The sequence below is a fragment of the Gossypium arboreum genome, chromosome 10 (assembly GCF_025698485.1).
Source record: "Gossypium arboreum isolate Shixiya-1 chromosome 10, ASM2569848v2, whole genome shotgun sequence".
NCBI lineage: Eukaryota > Viridiplantae > Streptophyta > Magnoliopsida > Malvales > Malvaceae > Gossypium > Gossypium arboreum.
In genome coordinates this window covers 53,543,658-53,571,656 of record NC_069079.1, presented here as the reverse complement: position 1 = coordinate 53,571,656, position 27,999 = coordinate 53,543,658, and the positions used below count along the sequence as shown (strand labels likewise).

Genomic DNA, 27,999 nt, shown 5'->3' with positions numbered 1-27,999 from the left:
CTTGCACTTGAAACACATATCCAATACCAACCATTTCAAACATTCAAATTAGGCAATTCCCATCATTCAACATGACATATCATCACATGAATACATGTTTACAGTCTTACCTTGGATTTACTAGGCATTATCATCATTTGATCACATGTACTTAACATAACACATATGAATATATATATATCATAATAACCTACTTAATTATGCCAAAATAAGCCATTACTAGCCATTCCAATGGCTAGGTCACAAAACATCATTATCAAGCTACTAATAGTTAAGTTGTCCTATACATACCATTATACCCAAATGATTTTACTAAGTATACCGAAAATGAAGAGTTGATAGTGTGACGATGCTCTAGTGATCTCCAACCCTCACGAACTTTCGAGCACTATAAAATAGGGGAAAAATAAAATGGAGTAAGCATTACATGCTTAGTAAGTTTGTATAATAGAAACTAAACTTACCAATCCCGTTTATTAAATTTAAGCATACAATAACAAGTTTTCCATCTATTTGGTAAAATTGCCTAAACATATGCATTCCATGAAACATGTTAGTCACAAAGTTTACATATACATCAAGTAAGGATAAATGACCTCATTATACATTATTCTTTCAAGACATTATCATTTCACCTCATAATTCTCATGCCATGTCAAGAGTATTATATTCGTCGAATCATTGAAATTCCGATGAATACTCAAGTGGTACACTCGGGGTGTACAATTCAATAGTCCGTCAATTCTTATTCGAGGGTACCCCTTAGGGCACTTAACCAAGGAAAATGCTCTCGAGTCACATATCGTATAATAGGATTACCTGTCCAGTATAAATCTTTTATATAACATATGCTCAAAGCGCTCAATTAGGATTACCAGTCCAGGCTAAACCCTAATCGTAACCTTATTAGTTCCAGGAAAGCGTATATAATCATCGGAATTTAATATTCAATTGGTATTTAATCCTTTTCATAATTTCAAGCATGTATTCAATTTTTCTTTATACAAATCAAATACTTCACATCAAATGATAAAAACATTTCATACAATCACAACATTCAATTTCAACATATTTACATACTCAATTAGGTTACACGAACCTAACTTGACACTTGTTCGCGTTAGAAATCTACTAATTCAAAACCTTTTCTTTTCCTCGATCTAACCTCGAATTAGTGTTGTACGGATCTATATAAATGAATTTAACCATTAATTTCACACATTTCATATTTATTTTGACTCAATTTATGTTCTAGAAAAAATTACCATTTTGTCCCTAACTTTTCCATAAATTCTAATTTCGTCCCTAAGCTCAAAAAATGAAACTTGTGCAATTTACTCCCTATTCCAAGCCTAACCAAAACCCCATTACAAAATTTATAGCACATGTATTCATAAAAATTTAGAATTTTTCATCAAATTTTACAACTTTACATTTTAAACCCTAAATCATGTTTCCATAAAAAATCACTTTGTGAAAGTTGTTTATCTATCAACAACCTTTCATTTTCTACCATAAATTTCTAATTTTCAGCATATCCGTCCTTGACCGATTTTCCATACTTTGATAACTTCTCAAATTAATCCCTCAAATAGAGAGATTTAGCTATCCTAATTTCAAAAATATCAAAATTACTAAAAACAGGACAAGAAAACTTACCCAATTAGGCCTTGAAAATTTCTTCTCTCTCTCCTAGGGCTTCCATGTGTTTTTAGGTTGAAGATGATGAGAAAATAAGATGATATTTTCTTTTCATCTTTTAATTAATTAAGTATTTTGTAATTTCCAATTTAGTCCTCGCGCTTTTTCTATATTTCCATGGATGAGTCACCAAGAATCTACATACTTTTCTTTAATGGTCTAGTTACCATATAAGGATCTCTGGATTTGAATTCCATAGCTATTTAATCCTTATAGCTACTAGAATTCAACTTTCACATTTTATGCGATTTAGTCTTTCTCGTAATTAAACACTTAATCGATAAAATTTTCATATCAAAATTTTCACAAGGCATGCCTATTATAATACGGACCATATAATGAAATAAAAATAAACCTTATTTTTGGGTTGGATTTGTGGTCCCGAAACCATTGTTCTGCTTTCACTGAAAAATGGGCTGTTACAACTCTCCCCCTTAAGGATTTTTGTCCTCGAAAATCTTACCAGTAAAAAGGTTCGGGCATTACTTCCTCATGGCATCCTCCGGCTCCCAAGTAGCTTCCTCTATGCCATGTCGTTGCCAAAGAACTTTCACTAAAGCTACCTTTTTATTTCTTAACTTTTTTGTTTTCTTAGCTAAGATTTTGATCTGTTCTTCACTATATCTCATATCAGGCTGAATCTCGACCTCTGTCGGAGAGATTACATGTGAAGGATCGGATCGATACTGCTGTAGCATAGACACATGAAAAACATTATGAATCCGATCAAGTTCTGGTGGCAAAGCCAACCGATAAGTAACCGGTCCAATTCTTTCTGTAATCTCATATGGTTTAATGAACTATGGACTCAGTTTTCTTTTACGACCAAAATGGAGAACTTTCTTCCAAGGTGACACTTTCAAGAATACTTTGTCATCAACTTGAAATTCTATTTCTTTTCACTTCAAATCAGCGTAGGACTTTTGACGATCAAATGCTGCTTTCAAACTGTCCCGAATTACTTTCATTTTTTCCTCGGTTTCACAGACTAAGTCAACTCAGTGTAACTTTTTCTCACTGAGTTCTATCCAATACAATGGAGTTATACATTTGCGACCATACAAAGCTTCATACGGTTCCATCTTGATACTAGACTGTAACACCCCGAACCCGAGACCGTCGCCGGAGTCGAACGCGAGGTGTTAACAGACTTCAACCCACTTATTGACAATTTTCAGACAAGCTGCCAATCTGAGTACTAGTCGCTCCAAAATTCATAACTTGAGTTTTACAACTCGAAAATCAGTTCCGTAAATTTTTCCTGAAACTAGACTCATATGTCCATCTACATATTTTTTTCTAGAATTTTTGGTCGAGCCAATTAGTACAGTTTATTAGTTAAAGTCTCGCCTGTTGTAGGGATCGACTACACTGACCTTTGTGCGTTACGAATTGGATATCTCCCTGTACAGGGCTTCAATACTAATGCCGTTTGTTTCTATAGAAACTAGACTCAGAGAGGAATCTACACATATATGGAATGACTCCTAATTATCTCTGGTTAATTTACAATGATTTTCCAAAGTTGGAACAGGGGATCCAGAAACCGTTCTGGCCCTATTTCACAAGAACTTTAAAATCTGTTAACTTATAACTCATATGACCATTTCGTTTCTTCCATATGAAAGTAGATTCATCAAGGTACACTTACATAATTTATTTGCTATTTAATACCATTCCTACTATTTTTAGTGATTTTTCACATCCACGTCACTGCTGCTGTCAGCATCTGCCTTTAGTAGGCTTTACCTATTTCATACTTTCCAGATTCAATTGGCCCTTTTACATACATAGCACAAAGCGTGATCATGATTAACCATTCCAATGGCTAATCGTTTCAAAATAATTCCATACCTCATAAGGGTCAACATACAAACGATTATAGTTCTATGCTAAAACGATATAAGCCATTTTCGCATGGCTATCCAAGTTTACACAAACCGGAAGGTACATGACCTTCAACAAAGGATGGTCCTATACATGCCATTTCAAAGTTCAACCAAAATTTGTACCAAAATGGGGCTTCGATAGTGTGGATGACTTGACTTCTTTGATCCCGAATCCGATAGCTAACGAGCGAAACCTATAAAACAGAGAGCCAAAGCAACGGGTAAGCATTTTAATGCTTAGTAAGTCTCAAGCAATGAAATCAGCTTTGACTAAGGTATTTTATTCACATGGCTAATTAAACCACTTTACTAATTCACATTCCCATACTCATACTTATTTCACATCACCGACCCTTATGTTCATACACAAAAGAACAACTTAGCCCAAGGCCGGTAGCTCGTTTATCAACTTAGCGATACTTACTTGTAAGAATTCAATTAGTACAAGCACATACAAACATACCTCATTGCTGGAATTTTCACAAGTGTATAAGCTGAAATTTTCACAGCAAGATTGCTCACTTCGAATCACATACTTTCGGATTTAACCGGATATAGCGATCAGACGATTGCCTTCGGTCATAACCCGGATTTGGTGACTTGCACAAAGGCCTTCGGTCTTAGCCCGGATATATCAACTCGCACGAATGCCTTCGGTCTTAGCCCGGATATATCAACTCGCACGAATGCCTTCGGTCTTAGCCCGGATATATTTCCAATGTTCACTTACATATATATCAATATTCAAGACACGTCCATAGTTCATTTTCACATTAAAGCTCTAACACAAAATATCTATCAACCTTTACTATTTCGGCTCAATGGCCACACAAACAAGGAGCATAATTTTGATATAATTCAAGTAGGGTCATCACTCAAGACTTACCTTGGATGTTGTCGAGCGATTTCGACGGCTATTCAACTACTTTTTCCTTCCCTTTATCGGATTTAGCTCCCTTTGCTCTTGAGCTAATTTACACAAATTTAACTTATTAAAATCTCATCATGATAGCTTATGGCCGAATATGACAAGGAGTGTAAATGGTCATATGGCCATCCTTTAGCTCAAATACACAATGGTCATGCACATTTTTACATCACAACAAGCAATTCAATACATTCAAACATCAACGTGAAGTTCAAAGTACTTGGCCCTTATATACATTAGGCATCAAAGTTGTATATGTACGAAATCATAAATCGAACTCAACACATTAGTTAATATTCCTCTTAGCAATTTTCTAAGCCAAGAATAGGCATCAATATGCTTGCCTCAAACCGAATGCATGCACACTAATTACCCCTCATGTGGCCGAATATACACTTAATACCACACAAAAAAAAAACAGCATACATTTTACTACTAACACATTACATATCGTAATTCATTGCACATCTCTTATTTACTTCATAATCAACACATCATCACAAGCAAATATACACTTTGAATTAGTATATATGTCATACCAATCCATCATGTGCAAACATATATTCATGTAGGTGCAAGGGTCGAATTCTCAAGTGGCTTATATCCAAATATATACACATTTCCAAAGCTTAAATCTTACTTACCATGCAACATGCATGAATTATACTTATGGATATATCATGGCGAATACCACAACACCACACCATTTCAATTTGGTCATGGTGAAACAAAGAACTTAGTATCTCATTCAAAAAATGCTAAAAGAAAATCTAAGAATCTTCAATCCTCCATCACATGTATCACTTTCAAGCTTGTTATTTAACATGCAATGGCATTAACACCACATTCACTTTGGCCGAATTTCATTCCCATGACATAACAAGGATTTGAACCATGGGCTAACAAGAACATTAAGCTAGCAACTAAAAACATGCATGAACCTCAAACATACCTTAATCTTGATGCAAGTTTAGCCAACCTCTTCCTAATCCTCTTCCAAACCAAGTATGAAGCAAAACTCCTTCCTTAACCTTAGTATTTTCGGCCAACAAGAGAGTGAAAAGAGATGAACAAAATTTTTCTTTCTTCCTTTAGGACATTCGCCAAGCTATGGAGGAAGATGGACACTTTTTTTTTGTTTCTCATCTACTAACATTAATTGTTTATTCCATACCCTTATTTTATTCTTTCCATCATAACCCATTTACTAAACATGTTTCATGACATGATTTTTGCCCATAAATCCTTGTCATGGCGGCCACTAGCTATGGGGGAAATTTGACATGCAAGTCCATTGTTTTGCATGCATCCTTTAATTAGTCATCACACATTTCCCCTCATACTTTCAAAGTTTATTACTAGGTCCTTTCTAGTGAAATTCACATCTATAATTCTAAATCAAAGCATAAAAATATCACACATGAGTTAAACACATTATAGGCAATAAAATAAATATTAAATTATTTTATGCCTTGGTTTTGTGGTCCCGAAACCACATTTCGACTAGGGTCGTTTTAAGGCTGTCACAACTCTCCCCACTTTAGAAATTTTCGCCCCGAAAATCTTACCGTAAATAGGTTTGGATATTGCTCTTTCATAGAGTTCTCGGGTTCCCAAGTAGCTTCTTCTATCCCGTGTTTGAGCCATAACACTTTCACTAGCGGAACCTTTTTGTTTCGCAACTCTTTCATTTCACGAGCTAGCATACGAATCGGTTCTTCTTCATAACTCATATCGGCTTGAATTTCAACCTCGATGGACTAATTACGTGCGACGGATCGATCTATAGCGTCAAGCATTGAAACATGGAAGACGCTAGAATCTTTTCAAGTTCAGGGGCAAGATCAAACGATACGAATCGGGCCAACTCGTTCGGAGATTTCAGACGCCCAATGAATCTCGGCTCAACTTGCCCTTACTACCGAATCTGAGTATCTTTTCCACGGCGAAACTTTAAGAAACACTTTATCTCCCACCGATACTCAATGTCCTTTCGTTTCAAATCCGCATACGATTTCGACGATCGGAGGCTATCTTCGATTTTCACGGATTACTTTTACTTTTCTTCAAGATCTTTAATCAAATCCACTCCAAAATTTTGTTCTCACCGAGCTCGGTCCAAAACAATGGTGTACGGCATTTATGCCCGCACAAAGCCTCGTAAGGCGCCATCTTAATACTTGATTGAAAACTATTGTTGTGTTTAATTCAATCAAAGGTAGGTACCGCTCCCACGAACCATCGAACTCGAGGATGCAACATCTCAACATATCCTCAAGTATCCGAATTATACGCTCGGATTGACCATCGGTTTGGGGGTGAAAGGCGGTCTGAAATGCAACTTGGTGCCCAATGCTTCTTGTAATTTCTTCCAAAATCGCGAGGTGAACCTCGGATCTCTATCCGACACAATGTAAATCGGTACCCGTGTAATCTCACAATCGAGAAACGCATAATTCAGCTAGTTTATCCAATGAAAATCCATACGCACAGGATAAAGTGAGCCGACTTAGTCACCTATCAATAATAACCCAAATTGTATCCTTCTTACTTGTCGACAACGGCAATCCGGACATAAAGTCCATTGTGACTCGATCCCATTTCCACTCGGGTATCGTGATCGGTCAAGTAACCTCAAGGCACTTGATGCTCCGCTTTCACTTGTTGACATATTAAACATCTTGCAACAAAGTCGGAGATGTCTCGTTTCATACCATGCCACCAAAACCGACGTTTCAACTCATTGTACATCTTCGACTCCGGGTGGATTGCCATTCGGCTACAATGAGCTTCGTTCGAATTATCGAAATAAGTTCAATTCTTTGGAACACACAAACGACTTCGAACCTCAAACAATCGTCATCATCAATTTGAAACTCCGATTCCTTGTTCGTAACACTCTCGGCCCGCTTTTGCACGCAACTCCTCATCAACTTTCTCGAGCTTCACGAATTTGATGAGTCAACAATGGTTTGGCTGTTAATTGCTACTAACACATTGTCGGGTAGGATAGACAAGTGTACATTCATCGTCAGAAGCAAACAAAGTGATTTCCGCTTAAGGCATCCGCAACCACATTAGCCTTTCCCGGTGATAGTCAATGACCACTCATAATCCTTTAACACTCGAGCCAACGTCTTTGTCGCAGATTTAAGTCTCTTTGAGTCATCAAATATTTGAGACTTTTGTGATCCGAATACACATGGCACTTCTCACCAAATAAGTAATGTCGCCATATCTTTAAGGCGAATACGATGGCGACCAATTCGAGATCATGGGTCGGATAATTTTTCTCATGTGGCTTTAATTGTCTCGACGATAGGCCACAACTCGACCTTCTTGCATCAATACGCAACCTAACCCAAGTAGGGAGGCGTCACTATAGATGACAAACTCTTTGCCGATTCGGGCCGTATTTAGTATCGAGCTTCCGTCAAATGAGTTTTCAATTGGTCAAAACTTTTCGACACTTTTCCGTCCATTCAAACTTGACATCTTTTCAAGCGGTTTCGTCATGGGTGTGGCTATCATCGAGAATCCTTTTACAAACCGTCGGTAGTAACCGCAAGTCCCAAAAAGCTCGAACCTCAAGAATATTTCTTGGAGGTTTCAGTTAAGTATGGCTGAAATTTTGCTTGGGTCGACTCGAATACCCGGCGAGATACCACGTGACCCAAGAAGCTAACCTCTCTTAACCGTAACTCACACTTGCTAAACTTAGCATATAACCGCTTATCCCGTAAAATTTGCAACACTAATCTCGGTGCTCGCATGTTCGGTCTCATCTCTTGAATAGACCAAGATGTCGTCGATGAACACAACTACGAACCGATCCAAATATGATCCAAGATCCGATTCATCAAATCCATAAATACCGTAGGGCATTAGTGAGCCCAAACGGCATCACTAAGAACTCGAGTGACCATATCTCGCTCAAGGCGGTTTTGGGTATGTCCGAATCTCGGATTCAAGAATCGATAATAGCCCGATCTCAAATCTATTTTTGAGAACACCGAGGCTCCTTCAATTGATCGAACAAATCATCGATACGTGGTAACGGATACTTGTTCTTTATTGTCACTTTATTGTCGACGATAGTCGATGCACAACCTCATGGTTCCGTCCTTCTTTTCACAAACAACACCGGTGCACCCTAAGGTGAAAACTCGGGCGAGCAAAACCTCTATCCATCAACTCTTGCAACCGAAGCTTTCAACTCCTTTAATTCCGTTGGTGCCATACGATATGGAGCTATCGAAATCGGTGTGGTCCTGTACAAGCTCAATGCCAAACTCTATCTCCGAACAGTGGCAAACCCGGCAATTCTTCGAAAACGTCCGGTATTCACAAACCACCGCAGATTTGGGTTCTATTCCTAACTCCTTATCATCAAGTACATACGCAAGGTATGCTTCACACCCTTTTCTTACATATTTCGGGCCAACATTGATGATATTACGGTGGCAACCCCTTCAAGTTCGTAGACTCAACTCGGATCATCTCGTTGTTTGCGATCTCAAATCAATAGTCTTGCTTTTGCAATTCACAACCGCATCATGCACGGTCAACCAATCCAACCCAAGAATAACATCAAATTCATCGAACGGCAAAAGCATCAAGTCCGCGGAAAACAGTACCTCGAATTACTAGGGGCATTTCTTACACACTTTGTCGACCAAGCACATAACGACCCAAAGGATTTGACACCGAATTACGAACTCAAGAGACTCAATAGGCAAAGTCTTCTTGGATGCTAAGGTTTCGATATATAAGAATGAGTAGAACCAGGTCAATCAAAGCAATCACATTAGTATCAAAGAGAGTGAAAGTACCAATAACATCCGGCGAGGAGGCATCCTCGGCGTATGCCAGATAGCATAAGTCCTAGCTGGAGCGCGAGCCTCGGATCTGGTCGCAAGATCTCTAGATCCTCTCGACCACCACTAGCCTTGCCCGTATTTCCGGATGGTCTACCTCGAGCGGTGGTAGTACCGGTTTCCCACTCCGATCTACATTCTGCTCGCACAACCTCGGGCAATCTTTAATGAAGTGGTCAACTGATCCACACTTGTAACAGAGCGGTCACGGAATCTACAGCCTTCCAAAATGCCATTTGCCACAACATCGGCACTCCGTCCTCTCTCGTCGATCATTCCCACTCTGGCGATCAAGTGATTCGTGTGGTCACGGGGTCGATCGCGATCTCGTCTAGAAAAGCCCGGTGTCTCTAGATCGGCCTAAGCCATCTCTAAGTTTCTTTGATGACTGTTGGAAGGGCTTCCCGAATACCTCTTCTGAAACTCCCTTGCTCCCGCTTCCGCTTTCCTTTTCTCCATACTAAACTCCTCGGCTTTGCATCGCTCGCTCGACGAGAGTCACAAACTCTGATTTCCAAAATGCCAACATACGGCTTTATCTCATCATTCAGTCCATCTTGAGCGTTTACACATCACACTTCAAGAAATGCATTCTCGCGCATCTGGCTAAGCCTCACGAATTTTCGTTCATAGTCGAGAACCGACATGGAACCTTGTTTAAGTTCGAGAAATTCCTTTCGTTTTTGGTCCATAAATCTCGATCGATATACTTTTTCGAAACTCGGTTTGGAAGAACTCCCAAGTTACTTGTTCGCGGGGCACAACAAGTCGAGTACTCCACCAATAGTAGGCGTAATCACGTAGCAAGGAGATGGTACACTTTAGGCATTCATCGGGTGTACAAGATAGCTCATCGAGTACCGGATCGTGTTGTCCAACCAAAATTCGCTTGCTCGGCATCATCACTATCCGTAGCTTTAAATTCAGTAGCCCCATGTTTTGGATTCTATCAACTGGGGCTTATTCGACCTTATTTGGTCAATTACGGAGGCATTGTAGGTGCGGGGTGTGTTTGTTGGGAATGGAGGTTGTGGAACACCGTATTAGTTCGAATGTATTGGTTGAACCAATCATTCATCACGCTATAAAAGGCTTGTCTAGCCTCGTCATTCGGATTGCTAGCAACAGGTTGAGAGTCCGCCGCGCTGTCCCTTGTCGGAGCAGCGCCACACTCTCCACATCATCAGCTATCGCTTCGGTTGGGATCGGATCCATTACTATAAATAAACACAAGTTCAAACGCCGAAATCACCACACTATCATATAATCACATAAAATGGCATGTATAGCTAGACCCCAAACGCATTACGGTAGTCCTAGAATCGACTAAACCTGGCTCGATACCAATAAAATTGTAACACCCGAACCCGAGACCGTCACGAGTCGAACGCGAGGTGTTAACTGCACTTCAACCCACTTATTGACAATTTTCAGACAAGCTGCCAATCTGAGTACTAGTCGCTCCAAAATTCATAACTTGAGTTTTACAACTCGAAAATCAGTTCCGTAAATTTTTCCTGAAACTAGACTCATATGTCCATCTACATATTTTTTCTAGAATTTTGGTCGAGCCAATTAGTACAGTTTATTAGTTAAAGTCTCGCCTGTTGTAGGGATCGACTACACTGACCTTTGTGCGTTACGAATTGGATATCTCCCTGTACAGGGCTTCAATACTAATGCCGTTTGTTTCTATAGAAACTAGACTCAGAGAGGAATCTACACATATATGGAATGACTCCTAATTATCTCTGGTTAATTTACAATGATTTTCCAAAGTTGGAACAGGGATCCAGAAACCGTTCTGGCCCTATTTCACAAGAACTTTAAAATCTGTTAACTTATAACTCATATGACCATTTCGTTTCTTCCATATGAAAGTAGATTCATCAAGGTACACTTACATAATTTATTTGCTATTTAATACCATTCCTACTATTTTTAGTGATTTTTCACATCCACGTCACTGCTGCTGTCAGCATCTGCCTTTAGTAGGCTTTACCTATTTCATACTTTCCAGATTCAATTGGCCCTTTTACATACATAGCACAAAGCGTGATCATGATTAACCATTCCAATGGCTAATCGTTTCAAAATAATTCCATACCTCATAAGGGTCAACATACAAACGATTATAGTTCTATGCTAAAACGTATATAAGCCATTTTCGCATGGCTATCCAAGTTTACACAAACCGGAAGGTACATGACCTTCAACAAAGGATGGTCCTATACATGCCATTTCAAAGTTCAACCAAAATTTGTACCAAAATGGGGCTTCGATAGTGTGGATGACTTGACTTCTTTGATCCCGAATCCGATAGCTAACGAGCGAAACCTATAAAACAGAGAGCCAAAGCAACGGGTAAGCATTTTAATGCTTAGTAAGTCTCAAGCAATGAAATCAGCTTTGACTAAGGTATTTTATTCACATGGCTAATTAAACCACTTTACTAATTCACATTCCCATACTCATACTTATTTCACATCACCGACCCTTATGTTCATACACAAAAGAACAACTTAGCCCAAGGCCGGTAGCTCGTTTATCAACTTAGTGCATACTTACTTGTAAGAATTCAATTAGTACAAGCACATACAAACATACCTCATTGCTGGAATTTTCACAAGTGTATAAGCTGAAATTTTCACAGCAAGATTGCTCACTTCGAATCACATACTTTCGGATTTAACCGGATATAGCGATCAGACGATTGCCTTGGTCATAACCCGGATTTGGTGACTTGCACAAAGGCCTTGGTCTTAGCCCGGATATATCAACTCGCACGAATGCCTTGGTCTTAGCCCGGATATATCAACTCGCACGAATGCCTTCGGTCTTAGCCCGGATATATCAACTCGCACGAATGCCTTCGGTCTTAGCCTGATATATTTCCAATGTTCACTTACATATATATCAATATTCAAGACACGTCCATAGTTCATTTTCGTTACTAAAGCTCTAACACAAAATATCTATCAACCTTTACTATTTCGGCTCAATGGCCACACAAACAAGGAGCATAATTTTGATATAATTCAAGTAGGGTCATCACTCAAGACTTACCTTGGATGTTGTCGAGCGATTTCGACGGCTATTCAACTACTTTTTCCTTCCCTTTATCGGATTTAGCTCCCTTTGCTCTTGAGCTAATTTACACAAATTTAACTTATTAAAATCTCATCATGATAGCTTATGGCGAATATGACAAGGAGTGTAAATGGTCATATGGCCATCCTTTAGCTCAAATACACAATGGTCATGCACATTTTTACATCACAACAAGCAATTCAATACATTCAAACATCAACGTGAAGTTCAAAGTACTTGGCCCTTATATACATTAGGCATCAAAGTTGTATATGTACGAAATCATAAATCGAACTCAACACATTAGTTAATATTCCTCTTAGCCGAATTTTCTAAGCCAAGAATAGGCATCAATATGCTTGCCTCAAACCGAATGCATGCACACTAATTACCCCTCATGTGGCCGAATATACACTTAATACCACACAAAAAAAAAAACAGCATACATTTTACTACTAACACATTACATATCGTAATTCATTGCACATCTCTTATTTACTTCATAATCAACACATCATCACAAGCAAATATACACTTTGAATTAGTATATATGTCATACCAATCCATCATGTGCAAACATATATTCATGTAGGTGCAAGGGCCGAATTCTCAAGTGGCTTATATCCAAATATATACACATTTCCAAAGCTTAAATCTTACTTACCATGCAACATGCATGAATTATACTTATGGATATATCATGGCCGAATACCACAACACCACACCATTTCAATTTGGTCATGGTGAAACAAAGAACTTAGTATCTCATTCAAAAAATGCTAAAAGAAAATCTAAGAATCTTCAATCCTCCATCACATGTATCACTTTCAAGCTTGTTATTTAACATGCAATGGCATTAACACCACATTCACTTTGGCCGAATTTCATTCCCATGACATAACAAGGATTTGAACCATGGGCTAACAAGAACATTAAGCTAGCAACTAAAAACATGCATGAACCTCAAACATACCTTAATCTTGATGCAAGTTTAGCCAACCTCTTCCTAATCCTCTTCCAAACCAAGTATGAAGCAAAACTCCTTCCTTAACCTTAGTATTTTCGGCCAACAAGAGAGTGAAAAGAGATGAACAAAATTTTTTTCTTTCTTCCTTTAGGACATTCGGCCAAGCTATGGAGGAAGATGGACACTTTTTTTTTTTGTTTCTCATCTACTAACATTAATTGTTTATTCCATACCCCTTATTTTATTCTTTCCATCATAACCCATTTACCAAACATGTTTCATGACATGATTTTTGCCCATAAATCCTTGTCATGGCCGGCCACTAGCTATGGGGGGGGGGGAAATTTGACAGCAAGTCCATTGTTTTGCATGCATCCTTTAATTAGTCATCACACATTTCCCCTCATACTTTCAAAGTTTATTACTAGGTCCTTTCTAGTGAAATTCACATCTATAATTCTAAATCAAAGCATAAAAAATATCACACATGAGTTAACACACATTATAGGCAATAAAATAAATATTAAATTATTTTTATGCCTTGGTTTTGTGGTCCCGAAACCACATTTCGACTAGGGTCGTTTTAAGGCTGTCACATAGACTGATAACTGTTATTATAAGCAAATTCAACCAAAGGCAAATACTTTTCCTAGTTACCTTCAAACTAAAGTATACAACATCGAAGCATATCTTCCAAGATATGTATTACCAGTTCAAATTGACCATCTGCCTGGGGATGAAATGCAGTGCTAAAGTGTAACTGAGTACCCAGAGCTTCTTGCATTTGCTCTAGAATCGAGATGTATCGAGGATCTCTATCTGAAATAATGGAGATAGGCACTCCATGCAATCTGGCAACCTCAAAAACATATAATTCAGCCAATCTATCCAAGGAATAATCCATATGTATTGAAATAAAGTGTGCAGACTTTGTCAACCAATCAACAATTACCCAAATGGCATCTTTCTTCATTGGAGACAAGGGTAATCCCGTTACAAAGTCCATAGTAATTCTTTACGATTCCCATTCCGGTATCGCAACCAGCTGTAATAGTCCAGAAGGTAACTGGTGTTCAGCTTTTACCTGCTGACATATCAAACATTTAGATACGAACTCGGAAATATCACATTTCATTCCTGGCCACCAATACATCTTTTTCAAATCATTATACACTTTATTCCTACCAGGATGAATAAACATGTTACCATGGTCAACTTCATTCAAAATCTTCTGTACGAGGTCTGAACTTTTCGGTACACATAATATGTCTCTGAATAATAAACAACCATCAGTCCCAATCTAAAATTTTGGGTCAGGAGTCAATTCACTTTGTATCTATTTTGCTTGCAACTTACTATCATTTTTTTGAGCTTTAGAGATCTGTTGCAAAAACATCGGTCTAGCTTTTAACTCAGCTATGATTGAACCATCATTAGACAATGATATTTAGGTATTCATTGCTCGCAAAGAATACAGGGATTTTCTGCTAAAAACGTCGGCTAATACGTTGGCTTTTCTCAGATGGTAGTCAATAACAAGGTCATGATCTTTCAGCAATTCAAGCCACTTGCACTGTCTAAAATTTAAATCTTTCTGTGACATCAAATATTTTAAAATTTTATGATCAGTGAATATGTGACATTTTTCACCAAATAAGTAATGTTGCCAGATTTTCAATTCAAACAGTATGGCTGCTAGTTCGAGATCATGTGTCGGGTAGTTCTTTTCATGTGGCTTTAGCTATTTTGAAGCATAGGTTACTACTTTACCTTCTTGCATCAAAACACAGCCTAAATCATTCAATAATGCATCACTATAAACTACAAATTCCTTACCCGATTCATGCTGGACTAACAGAGGTGCTTCTGTCAATAAAGCCTTTAATCTGTCAAAACTCTACTGGCATTTGTCAGTCCACTCAAACTTTACATCTTTCTATAGTAAATGAGTCATCAGAGAAGCTATCTTTGAAAAACTTTTTACAAATCTCCGATAGTAACCAGCTAGTCCCAGAAAACTTTAGACTTCAGACACATTTTTCGGTGGCTTCCAATTAACAATGGCTAAAATTTTATTCGAGTCTACTCTAACACCTTCAGTAGATACTATATGCCCAAGAAAACTAACTTCCTATAGCCAAAATTCACATATGCTGAATTTGGCATACAATTGTTTCTCTAACAAAGTTTGCAACACTATTCTCAAATGCTCAGCATGTTCATTTTAATCTTAGGACTAAACCAAAATATCATCGATAAATACCACCACAAACCTGTCCAAATATAGGCTGAAAATTCTATTCATCAAATCCATAAACACTGCAGGCTCATTTGTCAAGCCGAATGGCATCACAAGAAACTCATAGTGTCCATACTTGGTTCTAAAAGTTGTCTTTGGTACATCTGAATCTTTTACTCATAGTTGATAGTAACCAGAACAGAGACCAATCTTCGAAAATACAGTGGCACACTTTAACTGGTCAAATAAGTCATCAATACAAGGCAAAGGATATTTTTTCTTTATTGTAACTTTGTTGAGCTGTCTATAATCAATACACAGCCTCAACGATCCATCTTTCTTTTTTAAAAATAGAATCGGTGCACCCCAAGGTGAGAAACTAGGTCGAGCAAAACCTCTGTCAATCAACTCTTGCAACTATACTTTTAGCTCTTTCAATTCAGTAGGAGACATTTTGTAAGGTGCTATGGATATCGGTGTCATTCTCGGAACAAGATCTATGGAGAATTCTACTTCTCTACCAGATGGTAAACCAGGTAATTCTTTTGGAAATACATCAGGAAATTCACATACAACCGGCACTGACTAAATCTTTGACTTAAACACTTTAGTATCCAACACATATGCAAGATAAGTGTCATAACCTTTTCTGACATATTTCTGTGATGATATTGATGAAAACAAATTAGGTAATCCATCCAGTTTATCAGATTCAACATGGAGTAATTCACCATTTTTCACATTTCAATATAATATATTTTTATTTACAATTCACCACTGCATCATATCGGGTTAACCAATCCATTTCCAATATCACATCAAATTCATCAAATGGCAATAACATCAACTTAGTCGAAAAGCAATAACCTTTTACCATCAATGGACAGTTCTTACGAACTTTATCTACCATAACACACTGGCCTAGTGGGTTTGAAACTTTAACCACAAATTTAGTGAATTCAACAGGTAAATTTTTAACAGTCACTAATTAGTGCATATGTATGAATGTGTGGAACCAAGATTAATCAATGCAGTAATATCAGTATCAAGTAGACAAAATATACCAGTAATGATGTCTGGTGCAGAGGTATCTTTTCTAGCACGAATAGCATATGTTCTTATAGGTGCTCGTGCCTAGATCTAACTATTGTATTCTTGGTAGTACCTCGACTACCACCAACATTGTCGGGATGGCGGGGTGGTCTTCCCCTCGAGACAGGATTACTCAGCTTTAGAGCTAATTCTATCTCCTTTTCAACTCATTCTGGACAATCTCTAAGAAAATGCTCCAGTGAACCATGTCCAAAACAAGCTCCACTTCTAAATCGACATTCCTCATGATGAAATTTGGTTTACATTTTGATTTGGGATTACCAACACTACCAACATTGGTCATAGACGAAGATGAAGACCTCGGGTTAGAACATTTAGAGCCCTACTCTCTTCCAAAATATCTCATAGAGGTGGTAACACGATCATAATACTTCTTTAATTTCTTAGAAGCAAATGACTGTGTCTTACTCATGGTTCTTTTTCCAAAAACTCGAGCCTCTCTTTCGGCTTGTCTTTTTTTCTTTACTCAATTCCTCAACTTTTAGGGCTCAACCGGCTAACACCATAAATTCCCTTATTTCGAGAATTCCAATCAACAATTTGATCTCTTCGTTTAAACCTTCTTCAAAACATTTACACATCTCAGCCTCGGTTAGAACTCATTCTTTAGCATATTTGCTCAACTGAACAAATTCCCGTTCATATTCGGATACATTCGTGTTTCCTTATTTGAGTTCAAAAAATTCGTTCTTTTTCTGGTCCAAAAATCTTTAACTAACATATTTCTTCCTGAATTCAGCTTGGAAGAATTCCCATGTAACATTTTCTCTCGGTACCACTGAAGTTATGGTATTCCACTAATGATAAGTTGTATCCTTTAGTAGAGATACTACAATTTAAACATTCAGTAGGTATACGAGACAATTCATCAAAAACATCAAAACTCAGCTTTTTCCGGATCATCATCTACAGTAGCTCTAAATTCTTCCGCCCCATGTTTGCAGATTTTATCTATCGGAGGCTTACCAATTCTAGCAGGTTCAGCACCCTTTGGGACCTCAGGAATGGATTGAGGAGCAGGTGGAGGAGGTCGTTGTATAACAGGATTTGTTCTTAGATACTCGGTAAACCATTCATTCATCATTTGAAAGAAGGCTTGTTTCACCTCCTCATTTCGTCCCTCAGAATGGGCCTTTCACTACCAGATGCAGACACAACTCTTTGAACTAAAGCTGAAGCATTGCTCTCAGCTTCCTCAGATTTAGCTTTAGCTTGGTTGGATGACATTAGTATATGAAAAACACATTTAAAATGATCAGGAGTCATCACCCTATCATAATTTATAAAATGGCACAGCTAAATTCATGCTTGCTATGTCAAATCCAAGAATCGGCTAAATCGTAGCTCTGATACCACTAAATGTAACACCTCTGACCTGTATTCGTCATCAAAACAGGGTTTTGAAGCATTACCAAATCATTTATAACATTTTTCAAAAATTTTATGTAAATTACTAGTCATTTATCGAGATTATTCAAGACATCCCTTAACTAGACCCTCGAGGCCTTATACTAGCATTAGAAACGAGTCGAGACTTAATCGAAACCTCTAAGAATTTATCACAAAATTCCAAAAATTTTCCAATGTGCAGGGCTCACACACCCATGTGGTCTAAGGGACAAGCCCGTGTGACCTTGGGACACGACCGTGGCACAGGCCTTGTTCGGCCCTGTGTAACTCTCTAACTTGTGCACACGGCCAAGCCACACGCCCGTGTGCTACCGTGTGGTTACTTAATTCAATTTAAAATTAGATGCATGTTTTACACGGCCAAGACACACGCCCGTGTTCTAGGCCGTGTGGCACATACGGCTGAGACACACGTCCATGTCTCTGCCTGTGTGCTCAATTCTGAGCATTTTGTTTCTCAAAATTAAGGTGCAGGGGACACAAGGCCTAACCACATGCCCATGTTACCAGGCCGTGTGTCACATACGGTCTAGACACACGCCTGTGTGTCTGCCCGTGTGGACAAAATGAAGCCATTTCTAGCTTCATTTCTCACCCAAAATTTCACCCAAGAACTGCACTTGAAACACACATCCAATAGCAACCATTTCAAGCATTCAAATTAGGCAATTCCCGTCATTCAACATGACACATCATCACATGCATACATGTTTACAATCTTACCTTGGATTTACTAGGCAATAACATCATTTGACCACATGTACTTAACATAACACATATGAATATATATATCATAATAACCTACTTAATCATACCAAAATAAGCCATTACTAGCCATTCCAATGGCTAGGTTACAAAACATCATTGTCAAGCTATTAATGGTCAAGTTGTCCTATACTTGCCATCATACCAAAATTATTTTACTATGTATACCCAAAATGACTAGTTGATTGTGTGACGATGCTCTAGTGATCTCTAACCCTCGCGAGCTTCCAAGCACTATACAACAAAGGAAAAATAAAACGGAGTGAGCATTACGTGCTTAGTAAGTTCGTATCCCGTTTATTAAATCTAAGCATACAATAACAAGTTTTCCATCATTTGGTAAAATTGCCTAAACACATGCATCCAATAAAACATGTTAGTCACAAAGTTTACATATACATCAAGTAAGGATAGATGACCTCATCATACATTATTCTTTCAAGACATTATCATTTCACCTCATAATTCTCATGCCATGTCAAGAGTTTTATCCATCGAATCATTGAAATTTCAATGAATACTCAAGTGGTACACTGGGGGTGTACAATTCAATAGTCCATTAATTCTTATTCGAGGGTACCCCTTAGGGCACTTAACCAAGGAACACGCTCTCAAGTCACATATCATATAACAGGATTACCAGTCCAAGATAAATCCTTGATATAACATATGCTTAAAGAGCTCACTTAAGATTACCAGTCCAGGCTAAACCCTAATCGTAACGTATACTGGAGAGGTATTATATCAGGATTACCTATCCAGGATAAATCCTTTTTATGACATGATCAATAGGATTACTCGTCCGAGCTAAATCCTATCTACAACAACTGTGGGACCTTATTAGTTTCGAGAAAGCACATATAATCATCGGAATTCAATATTCAATCGGGACTTAACCCTTTTTCATCATTTCAAGCATGTATTCAATTTTTGTTATATAGAAATCAAATAATTCAGATCAAATGACAATAACATTTCATACAATCACAACATTCAATTTAAACATATTTACATGCTCAATTAGGTTACACGAACTTACCTCGACACTTGTTCGGGTTAGAAATCTACCAATCCGAAACATTTTCTTTTCCTCGATCTAACCTGGAAATAGTGTTGTCCAGAACTAGATAAATGAATTTAACCATCAATTTCAAACATTCCATATTAATTTGGACTCAATTTATGTGCTAGGAAAAATTACCATTTTGCCCCTAACTTTTCCATAAATTCCAATTTCGTCCCTAAGCTCGAAAAATGAAACTTGTGCAATTTACTCCCTATTTCAAGCCTAACCAAAACCCCATTACAGAATTTACAGCACATGTATTCATAAAAATTCATAATTTTTCTTCAAATTTTACAACTTTACATTTTAGTCCCTAAATCATGTTTCCATCAAAAACCACTTTGTAAAAGTTGTTTATCGATCAACAACCTTTCATTTTCTGCCATAAATTTCTAATTTTCAGCTTATACATCCTTGACCTATTTTCCATACTTTAATAACTTCTCAAATTAATCCCTCAAATAAAGAGATTTGGCTATCCTGGTTTGAAAAATATTAAAATTACTAAAAGCTGGACAAGAAAACTTACCCAATTAGGCCTTGAAAGTTTCTTCTCTCTCCTAGGGTTTCCATGTGTTTTTAGGTTGAAGATGATGCGAAAATAAGATGATATTTTCTTTTCATCTTTTAATTAATTAAGTATTTTACAATTTCCAATTTAGTCCTTATCCTTTTTCTATATTTCCATGGATAAGTCACCAAGAATCTAGAAACTTTTCTTTAATGGTATAATTACCATATAAGGACCTCTATATTTGAATTTTATAGCTATTTAATCCTTATAGCTACTAGAATTCAACTTTCACATTTTATGCGATTTAGTCCTTCTCCTAATTAAACACTTAATCGATAAATTTTCGTATCAAAAATTTCACACGATATGCCTATTATAATACAGACCATATAATGAAATAAAAATAAACATTATTTTCGGGTCAAATTTTTGGTCCCGAAACTACTGTTCTAATTTTATTGAAAAATGGGCTGTTACAAAGTGATAAACGCCAAATTATACATATTTATACCTCAAATACTTAGCATATTTATGGATGTTTATTACTATATTTGTGGATTCTGGTGCTCTTAATCTGGTTATTTCATATTTTGTACTCAGGAGAGCACCAAGAGTCAAAAGGAGCCAAAAACCAGCAAAAAAGGGACAAAACAGACCAAATCGAGAAGATGACACGGCCTAAGCCTTGCCACACGGGCATCTCACATGCTCGTGGCCTTCGGGGGTGCCGACCAAGGTTTTCACGATTCACACGGCCTGGCCATTGAGCCCACATGGACGTGTGCAATTTAACGGATCGAACACGGCCTGGCAATTACGTCAGACGGCCATGGCACACGGGCGTGTCCCTTTTTCAAAGAGTTGTATTTTACACGGAAAAGGATACTGAGAGAGGAAGAAAGCTAATCCAAAGACTATATAAACACCCTAAGTGTGACCTAATAAGGGAGCCTCTTCCAGAACTTTTCTGGAATATAGAACCACACGCCAGGAATTACTTCAAGGAAGCCAGACGATCCATCCCAAAAGCCGGAGCTACTCCAAGACTGAAGATCTCTCTCAGAATTCCTTCAGGGGTTTTAGAGTTTTCTTTATGTTTTGTTATTTTTATACTTTTGAGATGTACTCTTATTTTATTATGAACTAAACCCCTTAGATACCTAAGGGGGATAAAACCTATGATGGATCTTGTTATTATTATCTGAACTGTATGATAAATACTTGATTTGTTCTTAATTATGTGTTCTTAATGCTTGAGTTAATATTCTGAATATTAATTCATGATCTGATGTGCTTAGGCAAAGGAGGAATAGACCCTACCTAAGAGTAGATTTGGCATAATTAAGCGGAGTTGATCGAACGCCTAAAAATAGGGTTACGAGATTTTATCGGATTAGGGTGAAACCTAATATGGGAGTCCATAGAGTGATTTACTGCTTCCCTAGGGGTTTTAATTAAGAAAAAAATTTCGATTAATTCAACTGAGTGTTAGACGTTAGTAGTCTCGAAAGGGAAATAACATAGGTTAGGGAATCTCACGGATCAAGTCAAGTGAATAAATCGTCTGGTTCAGAGTCAGATAACAAGTGAAATCTAGGTGGATTCCTCCTTGGGTGTTGTCTTTATCAATTTCTTTTCTTCAAGTCTTTTTCCAAATTTTCTCTTTACGTTGATTAAATTAGTTAATTAGTTTAGATAATTAGTTTAATAAACAAACCCTTTTATTCTTAGGGTAGATAATAAAAAGATAGATATTACTATTACTTTTGGTTCCCTTGGGTACGATATACTATACTATTGTACGATAGGTGCGCTTGCCTTTTTGTCCTGATAATAGTTAGTCTAGGTTTGATCTTTATTATAAATATTTATTACTTGTTACGAATCACGCGATCAAGTTTTTGGCGCCGTTGCCGGGGATTCAAAATATTAGAAACGCTAAATTTTTATTACTTTAGCCATTTATTTTTCTTGCAATTTAATTTTAGTTTATTATTATTACTATTTATTAATTTACTTATTTTTTCTCTTGGCAGGTTTTTATAGTTTACAACTAGAAGAAACCCGTCAAGACCATTACTTTTTGTCAAAGAAATCGATCGCATAGTTCATAGAAATCAAAGAGAAATAAGGCGTAGCTTACGATACACAGAGAACGAGTGAGAAGACGATACTTAACCCCCAACCGACGAGATGGCTGAAAACCAAGGCAATCAGCTACCTCCTGAAATTGCGGCTAATCAAAATCCTACTCCACGTACTATGTATGATTATGCTAAACCTTCTTTAACAGAACTGAATCTAGCATAGTTAGACCTGCTGTAGCTGTAAATACTTTTGAATTAAAACCTAACACTATTCAGATGATACAGCAGTTTGTTCAGTTTGATGGTTTGCAGGATGAAGATCCCAACGCTCACTTAGCGAACTTTCTGGAATTTTACATTTAAAATCAATGGCGTTTCTGATGATGTCGTACATCTTTGGTTGTTTCCCTTTTCACTGAGAAACAAAGCTAAATAGTGGTTGGACTCATTACCATGAGGGTCTATCACTACTTGGGAACAAATGACCGAAAAATTTTTACTAAAATATTTTCCTCCGGCTAAAACGGCTAAATTACGTAATGATATCTCTTCTTTTGTGCAGATGGATTTAGAAACACTTTACGATGCATGGGAGAGATACAAGGACTTACTGAGAAGATGCCCTCACCATGGGTTACCGCTTTGGCTTTAAGTACAAACATTCCACAATGGCCTGAATCCCTCGACTCAGCAAATGGTTGATGCAGCTGCTGGTGGAACCATCAACAATAAAACACCAGAAGATGCCTATGAATTTATAGAGGAGATGTCACTGAATAACTATCAGTGGCAAGTTATGAGGACAAAGCCGATGAAAACAGTCGGCGTTTATAACATCGATTCAGTCACCATGCTCTCTAATCAAGTAGAACTTCTCAATAAAAAGATTGACGGATTACTTGGTTCTACGCAGGTACATCCAGTAATGAGGTGTGACTCAAGTGGCAGAGGTGTGCATACAAAATACCAATCCTTCAATCCTACAACTGAAGAAGAACAAGTCAACTATATGGGTAACAATAACTTCTGATCTCAAAATAACCCATACAGTAATACTTATAATGCAGGTTGGAGGAACCACCCAAATTTCTCCTGGGGTGGTCAAGGGAATCAAAAGCCACAAAATCCTTAGGGTTTTCAACAGCCACCTTATCAACAAGAATCAACAAGCATCGATCCAAGAACTCAAAACTCAGATAGGCCACCTATCCAAACTAATCTCCGAACGACCACAAGGTAGCTTACCAAGTAATACTGAACCTAATCCGAAGGAACACTTCAATGCAATTAGTACTCAAACTAAGGAAGGATTCATTGCACCTGAGCCAGAATTACAGTAAGACAGCGCAATGAACAAAGGTCAAGAAAAGGTAAACGATGATGATCCTTAACAAGTAAGTACAAATCATGAACCTTGTGTGTCATATCCTAAAGAAATTACATATTAACTTACCCTTTATTGAAGTTCTGTCGCAGATACCCAACTCAGCAAAATTCTTAAAGGAACTTCTGAGCAATAAAAGAAAATTAGTCGCTACATCGCATGTGGAACTCAATGCAGTCTGCTCAGCTATTCTAAAGAATAAGCTACCCAACAAATTGAAAGATCTAGGGAGTTTTACAATTCCTTGCTTAATTGGTAGTTTATCTATGAATAATGCTTTAGCTGATCTAGGGGCAAGTATAAATGTTATGCCGTATAAAATGTTTAAACGACTAGGTCTCAGTAAACCCAAACAGACTAGGATGAGCATACAATTGGCTGACAAAACAGTTAGATTTCTTAAAGGTATTATTGAAGATGTTCTCGTTAAAATTGATAAATTTATTTACCCAGTAGACTTTGTCGTCTTAGATATGGATGAGGATAATGAGGTACCTTTAATTTTAGGACGACCCTTTTTAGCAATTGCCAGAACCATTATTAATGTAGGCACAGGAGAGCTAACACTTCGTGCAGGAGACGACGCAGTAACACTCCAAGCACGCGATTCAGTCAAAACTTCTAAGACTCAAGATAACGCTATTAAACTTGTCGATGATAAAACTAATATTCAATTATCCTTACAGGAACCTCCTCGAACCAAGACAACAGAGACAGTGCACTATTATCAAGCAGTGAACAAAGACACCCATGAGGAACGAAGGCTTCAAATAGAAGAGTTAGATAAATGGCGAGCACGATAAACCGAGAACACATGAAAAACTAAAACTATGCCAAAACAAGCCCGATACCGCTCCTAATCAACTTAAGGTTGGTGATAAAGTCTTACTAGATGCCGCGAATCCCCACATTGTCACTACCACACCAAATGATGAAATCCCTCTTACGGTACTCAGTATTTTTCTATTCGGTACGGTGGAGGTGAGTCATCCCAAGTTTGGCACTTTTAAGGTAAACAACACCCAATTAAAAACTTATTTTAAGATTGATAGCAGGAATGAGGAGTATGAACTCCTCAAACCACCATGATCATTCAACAGAGAGGTAAGACGAGCTTAGACTATAAATAAGCGCTTCTCGGGAGGCAACCCAAGCACTAACATATTTTGATTTCTTTAATTTAATTTCTAACACTTTGAATTATTAACTTAATCTTTGAATTGCAAAGTTTTTTAGCACACACAGCCAGGCACATGGGCGTGCCTAAAGCTGTGGCCAAACAGGGGAAGAGACACAGCTGTGTGTTACGGCCGTGTTGAAGCAGGACATGATTTCCCTAAAACACGGGGTACGATAAATTGCCATGGCCGTGCGACATGGTCGTGGGTGAACTTGATAGGAGACCACGGGCATGGGAATGGAAAACCACGGGCGTGCCAGGGACAAGGTTTGATTTTGTTTCTTCGACACGAGCGTGAGACACCCGCGTGCCGTTCAGTCGTGTACAACAATACATGGGCGTGCTACCATAACAGACAGGCATGGGAGAAGCTAACAAAGCTAGGCACGACCGTGCGACATGGTCGTGTTTGACACACACCCAAGACACACGAGCGTGAGGTAGTAGTCGGGTATGACCTAAATCACAAAATTTGAAAAACATGGGCTCACCCTCAAAGTACACGGGCATGGCCCTAGGCCGTGTGAACCTCCCCTATATAACCAAACCACTATTCATCTTCTTCCCCTTTTCAAAACCCTAGCCGAAATCTACCCTTCCCCATTCCCTATGTGACAGCCCTAAATTGACCCTAGTCAGAAAGTGGTTTCGGGACCGCTAAACTGAGTCACCGAAGTATTTGAATATAATATTTATTGTCTAAAATATGTGAATATGAATGTGTGAAAGTTTTAAGCTTCGATTTAGTCGATTGCATGTGAATTTAGTTAATAGGACTTATGTGTGACACTTTTGAAATGTGATAGGTTAATCTATAAGGATCTATTAAATGGATGTTAGAAAATGCTTGTACTTGCATGTCAAATTACCCAAAATTTTAGGTAGTGGCCGGCCATGTTATGGGTTAAAACATATTATAAACATTTTGTGTTAAAATTTTGTGTTAGAAATAATAAAATAAAAGGTTAGTAATAAAGTAATGGAAATTGGGGGGTGATGAAAACAAAGTGAGAGTTTAGTTCTTCTTGGCCGAAAAACCAAGTAAAAGAAAGAAAGAAAGGTTTGAAGAAGTTCGGCCATGCTTGTAACTAGGTTGAGCTCAAGAGCAAAGGGGAACTAAATCTGATAAAGGAAAGGAAAAAGTAATTGAATAGCCGTTGAAGTCGTTCGACAACATCCGAGGTAAGTCTTCGAGTAATGGAACTTAGTTTATGATTTGATTAAGTCATGACATATAAGCATAACAAATAAACGGTGATATAATGATTCTACTTGAATTATATATTGAGGTAATTGGTTTATACTTTTGACGGGCAGCCGAACGCGTATAGAGATCATGTTATAAAGCAAATCAAAATCATACTCTTTGTATGTGGCTATTGAGCCGAAAATGGTAAAGGTTGATAAGTGTCTTGTGTTTGAGTTCTAGTAATGAAAATGAAATATAAATGTGTTATGATTTATTGATATATGTGCATGATTATTCGGATGATAACCGAACTAAGATCCAAAGGCATTTGTGCTAGTAACTATATCTGGGCTAAGTCCCGAAGGCATTTGTGCTAGTTACTATATCCGGGCTAAGTCCCGAAGACATTTGTGCTAGTTACTATATCCGGGCTAAGTCCCGAAGGCATTTGTGCTAGTGACTATATCCGGGCTAAGTCCCGAAGGCATTTGTGCTAGTGATTATATCCGGGCTAAGTCCCGAAGGCATTTGTGCGAGTTGCTATATCCGGCTAAATCCCGAAGGTACTTGGGTTTGGAAATGAAAGATCTTGCTGTAATAACTTCAATTAATACGCTCATAAATCCAAACGATAAGGTATGTTTCGTATATGCATTGGAAAGGGTGATTCCTTTTAAATAGTATTTGCTCAATTGATTAACAAGCTTCCGGCCTTTAGTCAGGTTTGATCCTGAGTGTATGAATATAATGGTTGAAGCGTGAAGTAAACATGATTTTGGGACTATGCGTATATGCAATTGTTCATTTAGTCATACGAACGCTATACCTTAGTTGTAAATAATTTCATTACTTAAAACTTACTAAGCATCAAAATGCTTATTCTGTTGCTTTAATTCTCTGTTTTATAGATTTTGTTCGTCACCATCGGACTCGGGAGTGTCAAAGTCAAGTCGTCCACACTATCTAAGCCCCTTTGGTACTCTTTTAGTTGAATTTTGATAATGGCATGTATAGGGCTGACCTTTGTTGTTAATTAAGTATCTTTTGGTAATGTATATTCGTATAGCCATGCGAAAATGGCTTGTTTATTTTGAGTATAACATTATGGTCATTTTGTATATATGGTCTTATGATATGGTTATTAAGTGGTGTGGAAATGTTTGGTAATGATTAGCCATTGGAATGGCCAATCATGGTCCTATTGGTGCTACGTACGACATGGCTAATCGTGATTATACTTGAAAATGAAGTATGTCAATTTACTAATTGATTCATGGAAATTTATGAAATAGGTAAAATTTACCTTAGAATAGATGCTGACAGCAGCAGTGATGTGAATTTGAAAAATCACTAAAAATAGTATTAATGGAATTAAATAGTGAATAAAATATGTAATCGAATCTTGATGAGTCTATTTTCATATGAAAGAAACGAAATGCCATATGAGCTGTATTTTATGAGATGTTTAAGTTTTCGTGAAACAGGGCCAGAGCGTTTTCTGGATCCCCTGTTCTGAATTTGGAAATTCACCATAAATTAACCAGAGACAATTGGAAGTCATGCTTTATATGTAAAGATTCTCTTTTGAGTCTAGTTTCAT

General features: G+C 37.6%; 1 non-coding gene across 1 annotated transcript; it reads right to left on the bottom strand.

Annotated features, from left to right (window-relative positions):
• Positions 1–23,175: 23,175 nt before the first annotated feature.
• On the bottom strand, positions 23,176–23,282 carry LOC128283066 (small nucleolar RNA R71). The gene has a single exon (XR_008273408.1). It is a non-coding gene; the product is annotated as a small nucleolar RNA R71 (small nucleolar RNA).
• Between the last annotated feature and the right edge of the window lie 4,717 nt (positions 23,283–27,999).